Source organism: Mizuhopecten yessoensis, unplaced genomic scaffold, assembly GCF_002113885.1.
Source record: "Mizuhopecten yessoensis strain PY_sf001 unplaced genomic scaffold, ASM211388v2 scaffold9559, whole genome shotgun sequence".
In the NCBI taxonomy this organism is placed as follows: Eukaryota; Metazoa; Mollusca; class Bivalvia; order Pectinida; family Pectinidae; genus Mizuhopecten; species Mizuhopecten yessoensis.
Window position 1 is genome coordinate 153745 of NW_018408108.1, and position 13194 is coordinate 166938.

The window sequence follows — 13194 nt, forward strand, 5'->3', positions numbered from 1 at the left end:
TATGGAAGCGATTAGTCGATTCAAAGACCTCATCGGGAACTTCTGCCACAGTTCTTGTAGAACCGTCCTCCAATGTTGCGACGTTCTAGGCTGCTGACGTCCATTTCTCACTCAATCCCTGCTCAGTGGGATTGAAACCTGAAAAAAAGATGGCCACTCAAATATTGATGGTCTGTTGACGAAGAATTTCCGTGCTGTTAAAGAAGGTCCATGTTGACGCGTACGACACTTGCACATTCGTTATCTTACTGAAACGTGCCGCCATTTGCTATACTAAATTTCAGATGCAATGAACATGCCAAATTTTAAATTATGTAAACATTCTGAGGGCCAATACATATGGGCTTTAATCACTTTACAATTATGAAACAGGTCTAATCAATTTATACTAGATAGGTTGTTGGTCCTGATAGAGATACCAAGGTTTTTTAAGTGTTGGAGGAAAATGAAGTATTGTTTCGCTTGTGTATGAGCAGAGTGTATTCGGGTTTTTTTATGCATTGAACAAAAGTATAAAAAACCCTTTGTTATTTACATAACAATGAATGTTTCTGGGGGATAAAGTAACTGTTTTATGTTGCTTGTTTTGTAGGTCGCCGGAAAGATCCAGTCAATGACAAGTGAGTGTGTATTATCAAATTCGTTTAATTAGCATGACTTGTAAACCCTTTTTATATATTTTTGTCACATCATTTAGTGTCTTCCAACGATTCGTGCTGGCAGATTGCCGATGGTGCATAGTTAATAAGGTGTTTTATTTTTTTGTTTTAGCAGAGAATACGAGTCATTGGAGGGTCGGTCGAATCCAAACGTCTATGAAGAGCTCCATGGTACACCATCTGGTGAGTATCGATATCGTCTTTCAGATAATCGATACATGAAATAGAATCCAAATATTGCACAACTTTTAAGATAGCTTTGCAATTATACTGATTAACATCAAAAGACATTAGATGGTTCTTAAATATTCTTATTTCAGAAGATTACGCTTATTGTATAATATTTTATACGCGAATCAGGTCATTGTGTGTACTTTAGAATATTTGTTTTTGTCCGTTATTTATAATGGGTATTTTATTTGGTAGTTTCCTCATTTAGTATTATATTGCATTCATTCATGTAAAATGCATATATTTTGGGTACAAACAATTAGGTGAAAAGTAGAATCAGGACATACAAATATACTGTGTATATATAAAAAATCTTGTTTAAGATTGTTGGGGACAGGTGCTACACGTACACGCTAATCCCGATCATATCACAAAACTAGAAGCCAACATTAATAATAGCATGTTCGTCATTATTTTTTAGGTGATAAAGAGATATACATCAACACCGCAATTGCCGAGGGGTGTTTTGGTTCCGGAAATTAATCCATCTGGTTCACAAGAACTCGTAATAATGAAAAGCCAGAGAAAGCTTCAATTAATACGTAAGCTTTCCAAAAGGTTTCTATTGGACTAAACCTATCAACCGTAGACCGGAAATGTTATGAATAATAATCAATCTATATTAGTCATATATCATTGTGATTGTTATAATTATGGATGTATACAGTTCTGTGATTGCACAACGCACCAAAAAAAAACCTGAACACATCGTGTGCACAATTTGACAATGAGCATGCCAGCAGCCCTTACTTCTCCTCTGCACCTGTGACAGTCCGGGCATAAATATTGGACATGCATACTTGGATGATTTTATTGGGTATTCAGTCGTTACAGTATGACGGAATTATTTCGTTTTCCAATGCACTGCTTAATTTACGAGCTATTTCCAAAAACAGAGCAAGATATCTACACGTTTGAATGACTAAAATTAATAGCGTGTTACTTGGTAGGTTCATATTGTATTCCGCTTCAAAATGTTAATGATACAAGAACTTTGTTTGTGTTTTCAGCAATATATATTTAGAGGTTGACCGTAGAGAGAGGTGCTAATCTACTATTTCTTGCTNCATCAGTCGCCAGATAACAGCCAGTCAATTAGGCGAAAATGCTAGCAAGTATGTTTATGGTTTATTCATTTATTATTCCATTGTACAGATCACACAGGTACTATGTTATGCATTTCTCTCTCTCTATATATATCCTTTACGACGAACCCTCTATACATTTTACTGTAAATACATGTATGCCCTGAATGATATTATCGTATATGATGCAACTGGTATTCTTTTTAGAAATTGTAGGCTAGCAATTTGACGACATGTTCAGATTGTTTTCATTGAAACATGTGGAGGCCGCGGTTAAATGAATACTTACTCATAGGGCGAGTACATTTTGCAATAGGTATTTTTTTTAAATTGCAAGATTATTTTGAAATCCTATTTGTAAAAGAATATGTAATTTGATAGTCTAGTATGAGATATGTGTGCAGTCACTTCATTCTGTTTTGAGTAGTAAATTACATGTCTACCACGGGACAACTTAAAAATGAGACCACATGATGCCATATCTACGCATATAAAGGGATTATACACGAATCATTCGTCATCCAAACATATGTGTTTATACGGTTTTTGCATGTAAAGATTAACTTGTTTTTATACAAATGTATTGCTTTATTTCAAACGTATGTTGTATGTTATACAGCATACGTAGTATTGCAACAGAAATCAATATTCTGATTATTTGTTAAATTTGTATGTTTACATGTTTATAATATAGTATTCTAGAACATGTGATGTTTGCTAAACTATTGTATAGATTCAATTTGTTACTAATTGATTGAGAGTGTATTGAAATAGTATTGTTGTACCAGTTTTTGACAATGAAGTACTTTAACTAACTAACAATTTTAGCTCGCCTTATTTTATTCTTTTTTGTGTGTTTAACAGACAAATGTTTGTATCAAAAGACCCACGTGAAACTGCTCATGTAATAATCGTGGTTTTAAATATCGTAGTGCTACCCTTCAAGTATCTATAAATCAAATAAATAATGCATGGATGTACTTTAACTGGCTAGAAGCAACGTTATATTTATGTGATGCTTAAAAGACCCACCCCAACCCGTTATGCGCCAATCGTCTATGCCTTATTGATATACCAGCATGGTGTTTGATTATGTTTTTTAATGATTAACTGAATTTGTATCATGTGAACCTGAATATACTGTAATGTTGTTCAGTTAAACATACTTCGCACCATTTTACGCCACCATAGTACTGTACTTACCAGTTTTCATTAACGTAGGACATATGGTTATTCAGGAGGAGAGGTTCGAAAACATAATACATTTAGGATTAATTAATCTGAATCAACTTGCTAATCCTTCAATCGAGCATGCTTATGGCTAGATAGCATCACTGTTGGCCTGGGTATTCAGAATACGTTGTTTGAAATCATTAAAAAATAGCACAGATGAACATGAATGTGGATGAAAGTCAACCATTTAAATGAATTTTGAATTCCTTCATCACAACACGCTACTGGCTAGATATAATGGCCCTAATATTCTTAAAACATGAGAAGAAAATGTTATACCAATGCAAAAAAAATAATATTATTTGATCACTGCCGTTTAGCAAGAAAAGTAAGCAGTGACGTCCTCTCCTTCATACATGAATACCTCGTTCTTATTTTTGGTGTTGTCTGACTCTTTCATCTTACCTTAAAAAGGTCAAAATTAGTTTTGGTGGCCATTTTGAAAAGGAATAAACAAATGAATATTTCGATTAAATTAAATTATGTTATTTGTTAATTAAATATTCATTCTGTCCAAACTGGAACAATTATTTTTATTTCGCTGTCAATGTTCAGTCATAATTATTAGACTGTATCACGTAGCCACCAAATATGATTAATGATCATATGGCCAATTGATCCCTTCTTTGAGTATGTTCGATCTCATATTTTGAAAGAAGTTGTTAAAGCTTTTGTGAAAGTAATTGGATGTTTTATGACAAATTTGCCTTACTGTAGGTAAATGTCAAGTTTGTTTAGCTTACCAATAGGAGTCTTTTTCAGTTAATGTTGCCAAAAAATGAATGTAAAACACACTCATTTAAATACAAATCTTAACAATAACTCCTTATAGGATGCGTGTATGTGTGCTTTAATCACGTGCACGATTACCAAGAACGATTTTAACCTTCTATTTAATTACGTAGATTGGAATATCTTGGCTGAAATATGGACTCGTATCCAGTAGCTCTACAACTAAGGTCGAATATGCTGCGGAAATATCAAGTATATAAGGTTCGATTGTTGTATTATACAATCTACATAGCTACGCTATAGACTAGCTGATATACTTGTTAAAATCTCTTTGATATGTCCAGTTGTATATAAGCAGTCCATGTTTTCCTTCTTTCTCTGTGAAGATCTGAATTAGTGTGTACAGCAATGAATACCTAAAAATAAACCATATCGCAATGATATTATTTTGATATTACAGTATTGTCATTCCTATTGTTTTTATTGGTGTTTGATTGAACAATAACACGTGTAGTGTGCTAAAAGTCCGTATTATAGCATTCAAATATTGAAATCTGTTAATTTTACAGAATTTGCACTTATATTTATTTTGCTCTATTATTTAAAAAGCATGGAACTTGCTAATGTGGGTAAAAAAAAGCCTAAACGTTACACGGCAGCATCTGACCTTGTGAAGGTCATGGCGCATGATTGTTTATTATGTTTTAAAAAGAAATTTAATTCTGATATTTTTAATATGAAAAGGGAAAGCCTAAAAAGGGTGTAGCTTTTGTTGATCTCTGATATTTAATTAATGGCGTCATTGATTCAAAATTATATTGTGAATACTTTTTCATCAATCTTCAATGACACAAAAAAAAAGTAGATACGGGAGACCGGGGCAAGTTCGGCTACCCCTGATATTTTTGTTTGTTTTTAGCTAAAAATTACAACTTTAAGGATCTTAGCTGTTTAGTTGGCTGGACATTCTACTAAAAAAATGGCGCGGAAAACTCTAATGTAAAATTACTAAACAATCTAATAATCAGATATATTGTTGTTTAGCTTTAATATAATAGTTAGTATTTGTCAAGGTTAAAAACACATTCCAACCTTATTACAGTTTTTTGAAATAAAAAAAAAACAAGTCTCAAAACTCACAACCATGTTTGGAAATGAATAAATAGAAGAGATAATGCCCTTCGGAAAATTGAAAATCTACTGTTGTTGATGTCTGATATAATAAAAAAAGTCTGAATACCATGAAGTCTAACTTAGGATGTGTCTTTTTTAATATGAAAAGAGAAAGCGTTTAAAGGGCGTAGCTTTTGTTGATCTCTGATATTTAATGAATGGCGTCATTGATGCAAAAAATATATTGTGAATACTTTTTTTTATCAATCATCAATGACACAAACAAATCTGCATACTGGAGACCAGGGCAAGTTCGGCTACCCCTGATATTTTTAGATAGAGTTTCTTTCATAATTTGTAAAGACTTGTATAACTGAAATAATAAAAATTGTGCTCTACATTACAAATTACTTTTTATTATTAGTATTGGTGATGTTGTTCTTATTGATAATTATGTATCACGTTTTGGGAATATCTCGAACTGTGGTGTAACAATTGACAGAAATCAAACTGGATTTTTAATATTGCTACATACGAAGACTTGGCGAGCAGTCGGACACATGGAGTCCATTTCAGTATTTAGTACTACGAATAGATTATATTGAAGTCGCCGATAGGGGGCCCTGGCAGTCGATTACGTTATGAAAGTGTGTGTTGACGGAACTACGAGTGCATATAATGTATAACTCGTTATTTAGCGAGTTTTTTTTTCCTGTTGCAAATATTTAAAGTTGGCGGTAACAACACAAATCGACATTCGATGTCGAGGTGGAATGCCGAGCACAGTAGCGACCGGAATGTGTCTCCAATGCATGACGTGTGGCGAAAACCTTCGTCTTATTGCACACAGCTGTAAGATGTGAAAACAGAAAGGACCTGCCTATGCATGTCTTTGAGTGGTCCATATGCATCATTGATTAGGCCTACCATGAAAGTATGTTAAAGATACCCGCTTGGCTTATGCATAAAATTCACTCGACTTGACACAGTTCTCTGAAGCAGACGATGTAGTACTCGATTTATGTCCGCCATATTTAAGAATGAGACTTAAGCATGCTAAACACCGTTCTCAAATATTGGTCCATTCTCAGCTTAAAATCTAAGAATTGAGAATTAAGAATGTTGTAGATAGCCAAAAGTTGAGTATATGCTTAAAGTTAAGCATATACTAAAAAATAAGCATTGAGAACGTAATCAATTATCTGCATAAGCTCAACACCAAGTTTGAATAACTAAGATGAATTCAACATACCGGATGTCCAATCTTGGACAATGCATACATTTGTTCTGTATTAAGAAATGCATGCGCGGGCAAATTTTATTGCGATGCTTTTCGAGGTTCCCTGCTCTTACATTTGTCTACACCGTCGAATAAACCGCAGAGAGGGGGTTATTCTATCTCGGCTCCGTACTGATCATTCACTTCACGTATATTTCTATCAGGTAAATTGGGGGTATCCACCTTCATGTCACGCATGCTACTACCCATTTACAGTGAAACACATTTTGATAGAATGTTCAGATTTTAGATACATAACTGATTTATTGTTCATTGTAACGGACATGCAAACCCTTTTAACACCGTAGACTTGTAGGCAGTATTTAACTATATAAAAGACATTGGTCTATAAGATAAACAGTGATCAATTTACCTTCGTCACACTTTTTACGACATATACACATCATCTCTTTCTATTTCAGTCTTCACATGGTACATGTATTTTTGAATAAATGTAACCACCTTGCAACACTTTGACTTTGACCTTGCAACACTCTTTTTGAAGATATCTTTCTGTAGAAATATTAACAGAACCGGGTTCTTCAGAAAACATCCGCATATTTGTTGTTGTGCCTGTGGCAAAAACTGAATTACAAAAAAGTATTGAAACACCGACATAGAGATAATTGCAACGGCTATCAGTTCCAGAATTTTCCGGTTATTTTTCATCCTTCCAGAAATAACCGATGAAAGCCAATGGATTATGACGTGCTTGTGACGTCATAGTATGATAATCTCTGAACGAAGTTCTATGCCTTTTAGTATCACATTTTATGTGATAGACTTTTTTCACTCAGAATGCTTATTTGTTTTTATCTAAATAAACAAGTAATAACACTTTAAGATTGTTTTCACTATATGAAGATATTCATGTATTGGTTGAAACACAATTGTCTTTGCTTCAGGGATACACTTCCTGTTTCCCCACTGGATGTCTACTTCCGGGCGAAAATAATCAAAGACAAAGTGTAGCAAGGGGAAGCAACTCTGTTTACGCACGCATGTGTTACCAGTTGGTTTGCATGCAGTTCGTATGCATCCTTAGGCGCCCGAGATCTACGCTCTTAAGATAGTATGGAAACACATAGATGACCGTGTGTATAAGGGTTGTTTCGCCCAAAATCTTCTGTTCATTTTTAGTAGTTTTAAGTCAAAATTAAGTCGTCTTAGTCTTCCATATCAATAAAATCAGTTTAATAAAAACCTAAATGTTTGTGTTGTTTTTAAGCGAGTATGGCAAACGGCTGCTGTGAAAAGCTGACTCTGCACTGAAATATACCTAACACCAATACAAAAAGTTATCAATAAGTTTAGTTGATATATTAAAATATCAATTATTAGCGTATAAACTAAAACAAAATTAGGGCGAAGGGGATTTAGGGCGAAACTACCCATAGCGCAAACTGGTTTTAGGGCGAAACAACCCGTTACCAGGCATACCAACTGTTTCATTATTAATATTATATATACACCTGAACAAGCTGATATAAATCAGTTTAGTCAGTTAAGATGACTACCAGTTTTTGGTTTGGAATGGGTGGTGGTCGACACCGCAGGAAAAGGAGGAGTAATCAGGGTAAACGTGTACGCAGATATGTGTATGTGTACAATTCACAGGTCGTAAGTGCATCAGTTAGTGACGGAACGACATGTATTAACAACACTTCTGTTTCAGGAGCCCAAACAAAAGTTCTGATAATGAAAAAATGAGTTGTTAAAGCTATTCGATGACCGCTACCATACATACAGAATACCCCAGTCACATACAGAATGGCAAGAGCAGCTGGTGATGGTTTAACTCTTTCCGTAACGCACGTATTTAGTAACTAAAACGTAACTATGCTCTACGACGTCATCTACAATTGTCATAGCTCTTGGCAATTGTTTCCTCGATTGGATAATCTATAATTATTACAATAAGTTTATATGATAATACTTTTTTTTTGTGAATGACCCTAGCGACTAAACAACGACTGATCTGAGTACATCTTGACTAAATTAGATGAACAGACCACATGGGCTTTGTGAACAATGTTTACTTGCCGAAATATTCACAATTGATTTTCCAATTTATTCCGCCTTGCTACTTCCAGTCGCCATTTTGTAAACAGTGTCTAATCTCGGGCTGATGCGCGTTTGAAAGAGTTGGAGGTATTGCTTCTAAACGATCATGCCCAGAACATACTCTCTAAGGATGATGATTTTGATAAATTTACTATCAATTATTTACTATATTTCTTTTTTGCATAATCAATAATAATAATAATGATAATACACAACATTTATATTGCGCCCTATGTAATTTGTAAAATTAAGATCTAATTGGTAACATATCACTTCATATAAGTGGTAATGTATTTAGTCGAAGATGATTTAAATATAGAAATATCAATAAACTTTATATAGTAACTGCATTTTAAAATAAATACGGTTCTGAGCTGGGAAAATCTGATCGGGAAAGAAAACGGTGAATATATCCCCAATTATGCATTATATGAGTTTAATTGTCAATGTTATGACTAAAGAGATGGGTGCAGATGATTTCGAAATATAGTTCAATGTATTTAAAGTGGTTAATCTTATAACAATTGTGGGATTGCACAACGTTACACGATGTGACGATTGCGCTCGATATGTGCACGGTGTGTGAACGATGTGTGCACGAAGTGCAAACGATAAGAAATTGGACGATCATTGCTAACGCATATGTGTGCAGACGATCGACGAACGTTGTGCGATAACAATCGTGGATGGTGTAAATTGAGGAATGGCTTAACAATATATACGGTTTCGTGTTAAAACATGTAAACTTGATTTATAATTATGTTTCTATATTCTAGCTACAACTGTAAGATTATAAGAGCGTAGCTCTCGGGCGCCGAAGGCGCCCAAGCGAAGCTTTTTAATGGTAACACATGCGTGCGTAAACAGAGGTTTTTTTCCTGCTTTCTATACCTTGTCCTTGATTTTTCTAGTCCGGAAGTAGCCATCCAGTGGGGAAACAGGAAGTGACTTCTAGCCAATGAAAAGGGAGAAAAACAGGAATTCCGATTGACGTCATAATTCTGTATTATATTTCTGTTTCGCGCGAAAACGGAAATTTCACTTGCTACTCAAGAATGTAAAGCATTACTTCTTTTATTCCCGAAACATATACAACGTATATACTTTCTGCAACTAGAAGACTATCTCGTTAATTATTCAAACAATATTAGACACTTTAGATATCAGTAATTAATCAAATCGACTTAAATATCGATGCGCCAGGGTTTTCTTCGATTTCTGGAGCGCACACTCCCGGTAGATTGTTTACATTTGCTACGGAAGATGACAGACACGGTGGCTGCATTAAAACTTTTGACATGTAGTATGTAGTGATTTAAAGTATATGAATGTCATAATGTGGTATCTGAAGTAATAGACGATTAGTTCTTTCCCGTTTCTTCGGCTTGTCATCGTGCTAAATGCTGGCCAGGTTCAGGCGTGCGGGAGAATCCTAGGTCACAAGTGGTGCAGACTAACTTTCACGTGTACACTTCCAGTTTCAAAACACAAAAAGATCTAATTCAATCGGCAATTCGTGATTTCTGCACTTCAATAATATCAACGTGCATAATCTTAAGAATGTTATGACACATTTTCTTAAGCATAATCACAGGGCCGGGCCTGTGGTATGATGCTTTTCTATACTCGAAAGAAAGAAAAACATGCTGTAATATATGAGCACGTGCAGCAAAGATTTCAAGGTATGTAAACATTAAGAACAATTGGTATTATTTTTATTATATAATGAGATTAATGACCAAATGCTTTAAAAATCAAACCATGAATAGAAATTGTGTAATGGGCAGAATCATTAGCAAAAACAAACATATTTGTTCTCATGCAATAATAATAATAATAAAAGAGTATGGAATTTAAACCTATGAACTTAATGCATTCATAGTATTGCTTAAGTTGCTGGCTTAACCACTCATAACAGGAAAAAGTACAACATTATCATATAAAATTTAAATTCACCTACTTGTGTGACTCAGAATATGTTTATTATGTGTTAATAGTTATAAACTTTCCTGGCAGAGACACCTATATATCCGCCCGGAAATTCTCCTGATTGTGTCAGTAAGTAGGACTACACATGTAATACAATTGAGTTATAAATATTATAATATTTTTTTTTTTTCGATGGGTAATAATTATTCAAATATTGGAATTATTTCAATTTGAAATATTTTATTTGTGAAATTCTGAAATTATGTATGGGCCTTGCCAAATATATGCCCTATTTATTTGATGCACTGTGCCTGATAAAACTGATAAGCAGGTGAATTTAATCCACTAAATTTGCAAACAGAAGACCTAGCAAGCTTTGCCAATGATCAATACATTGTATCTTTCTTTAAAGCAGGGATATATATTCCTCATAAATACAATATTTAGTTGCTCGAAATATATGAAAATATAGGTTAATAGTGCATTTCAGTGACTATTCTATTCAGTCCAATTGTACTGGCGTAATAACTGTCTTTCTATGGCTGTACAAGTTGTATAGGATTTTCATCATGTCAAAGTGTGTACTGGATGTAGAAAGTGAGGCTAAAATGTGTAGTGTTAGGCAATGAGTATTAACATTTTCCTTGGCTAATAAACACACTCTCAGGTCACTGTTGGGTTGATCACTTTTTTGGTAATTTTCTAAACGGGGAACATACAAGTGGATCAAGTCTTTCTACCCTAGACTGGCCACCGTCTCTAGAATATTAAATAGTTAAGAAAAAAAAAAAAAACTATAATAATTTTGATCACTTGGATGTCTGATTCTAGAGTTCTAAACTAGGGGGAGATAAGCTAGTAATAAAATGCAGTCGAGGAATTCTTCATAAAAACTTAGGGGATGGTGGCCAGTCTCTTTGTACCCTTACGCTGCAGTTTTCCTTGTTTGGTACAATACATTTACATAAATATATGAGATATACATGTATCTCTTCTGGAATTACAACGTATAAGAACATTCTTCGTTTGTTTAACCGTTCTTCCTAAGTTCCGTGGTCTTGCATTACAATGTTCAATTATTTCACTAAACTCTGTAAAGCTCTTTTGGCAGTAACTGAATTCGAAATTATCCATCTGTGGGAGAGAAAGTATTTTTTTCCACCAACAGACAAAATGTAATAATCTAATAAACCATACAGTAATATAAAGCCGCAATCGCTATTAACCTACAGTCTGGTCGCTATTACCCATACAGTAGCATGTCCATAGGTGTTATTTACAATCATTGTTTATTTTATGTTCAAAAACACAAATGTTTTCGTTAATGTGTGTTTTGAATTTATAAATCATTGAATTATGAAAAAAATACATAAACCATGTTTCAAAGGAGATCTGTGAGTTAATTATTGACATCATTTGTGAGATTGTCGACTTCGGGCCGTTATATTTTTATGTGCTTTTAAGTTTCATTTCTGGGATATTTCAAGTTCATAACAAATGTTGATCTATAAAACACTAACTGATTTGTACCCACCTTCGTAATGATGATAGTATACCAAAAACATGTCTATGATCACAAGCATGCTGTGATCTTCAATAATCTGCCTCGCTTAAGCGATCACTATTTCCGGAACCTATACCGTGCCGTTTGACAACAGTGTTTACATAGACATATCGTCAAATATGTCATATGCACTTTTTTCTATAGCAATTACCAAATAGTTTTTTTTCCCAACTGATCTCATTCATTCTTTTTTGTGACCTGACGGAAGCACGCAGGGGATTTAATTCTTTATGTTGGAGGATGAAAGAGGATCCTGAGAAACCCCGCATGATTGGGCAGGTAACCGGTATTGAATCCCGCCATCTTGGTGAAGACGGGCGCGCTATCCACTGCGCCATCCGACCAAGTATCTACTTAAGCTTTGACTGGAAGAAAATGGCATCATTGATGCAACACATTTGTATTGTGAATACATTTTAACCAATCATCAATAATACAAAAATATCTGCAAACGGGAGACCAGGGCTAGATCGGCCATCCCTGAATGTTTTTGTTTTGAGCTAATATTTACTACTTTAAGGATTTTAGCAGTTAAGTTGGCTGGGCATTCACACAAAAAAATGACGAGGAAATCTCTAATGTAAAATTACTAAACAGGAGAAAATTACTTTTGAGAGTATAGAAAGAAAATCATGATCTCGCTTTTACTTATGCGAACTTTATGTAAACGGAATTGCTCCTTTTACAGTCAAACGTGCAACACACTGACAGCTTCAAATGATATACATTAAAGCCAAGCCAAGCACTCACTACCATATTGCTGTATCAATTTGGGCCCGGACAGAGTCGGCTAATAATACTGTGGCAAGTTCGGCCCACGTATCACATACAAAGTCATAAAATTGGCGGTAAAATCTGACGTTGGCTACTTTATGACGTCATAATTAAGCTGATTCCGACGTGGGCCGGACTTACCCGAATGCCTGTCCGAACTTATCACATGGTGGGGCTCGTTCGGCCATCCGATCTTCCGACAGGGAAAATCAATTAATGTTCATTTTTTTTCTCCTATTATTATGTTGCTCTTACTCTCATTATAGCTTTTGTTTTATTCTTATTCCTCGATTAGCCAACTTTAAATAAAGTTTATCTTGTCTCTTACCCAGGACAGGTGTATCCGCACTTTTACCGGAGTGAGATTTCATTTTCTTGCATACTAGACCGAAATATCCGAATTTCCGGCGGTGCTGGAAGATTCTGTCCGACCCACCGGTCTAGATCGCTTACACGCGCAGACTGACGGGAGAATTATAGTGACCTTTCGGGGTCACGCTATTGTTCGTGACGTCATTTTATGACGTTTTG

At 34.8% G+C, this 13194-nt stretch overlaps 1 long non-coding RNA gene across 1 annotated transcript; it reads left to right on the top strand.

The window, feature by feature from the left end:
* The first annotated feature begins 590 nt into the window (after window positions 1-590).
* LOC110458345 lies at window positions 591-1947 on the top strand. Its single transcript, XR_002463786.1, has 3 exons — window positions 591-620; window positions 772-842; window positions 1312-1947. It is a non-coding gene; the product is annotated as an uncharacterized LOC110458345 (long non-coding RNA).
* Window positions 1948-13194: the final 11247 nt, after the last annotated feature.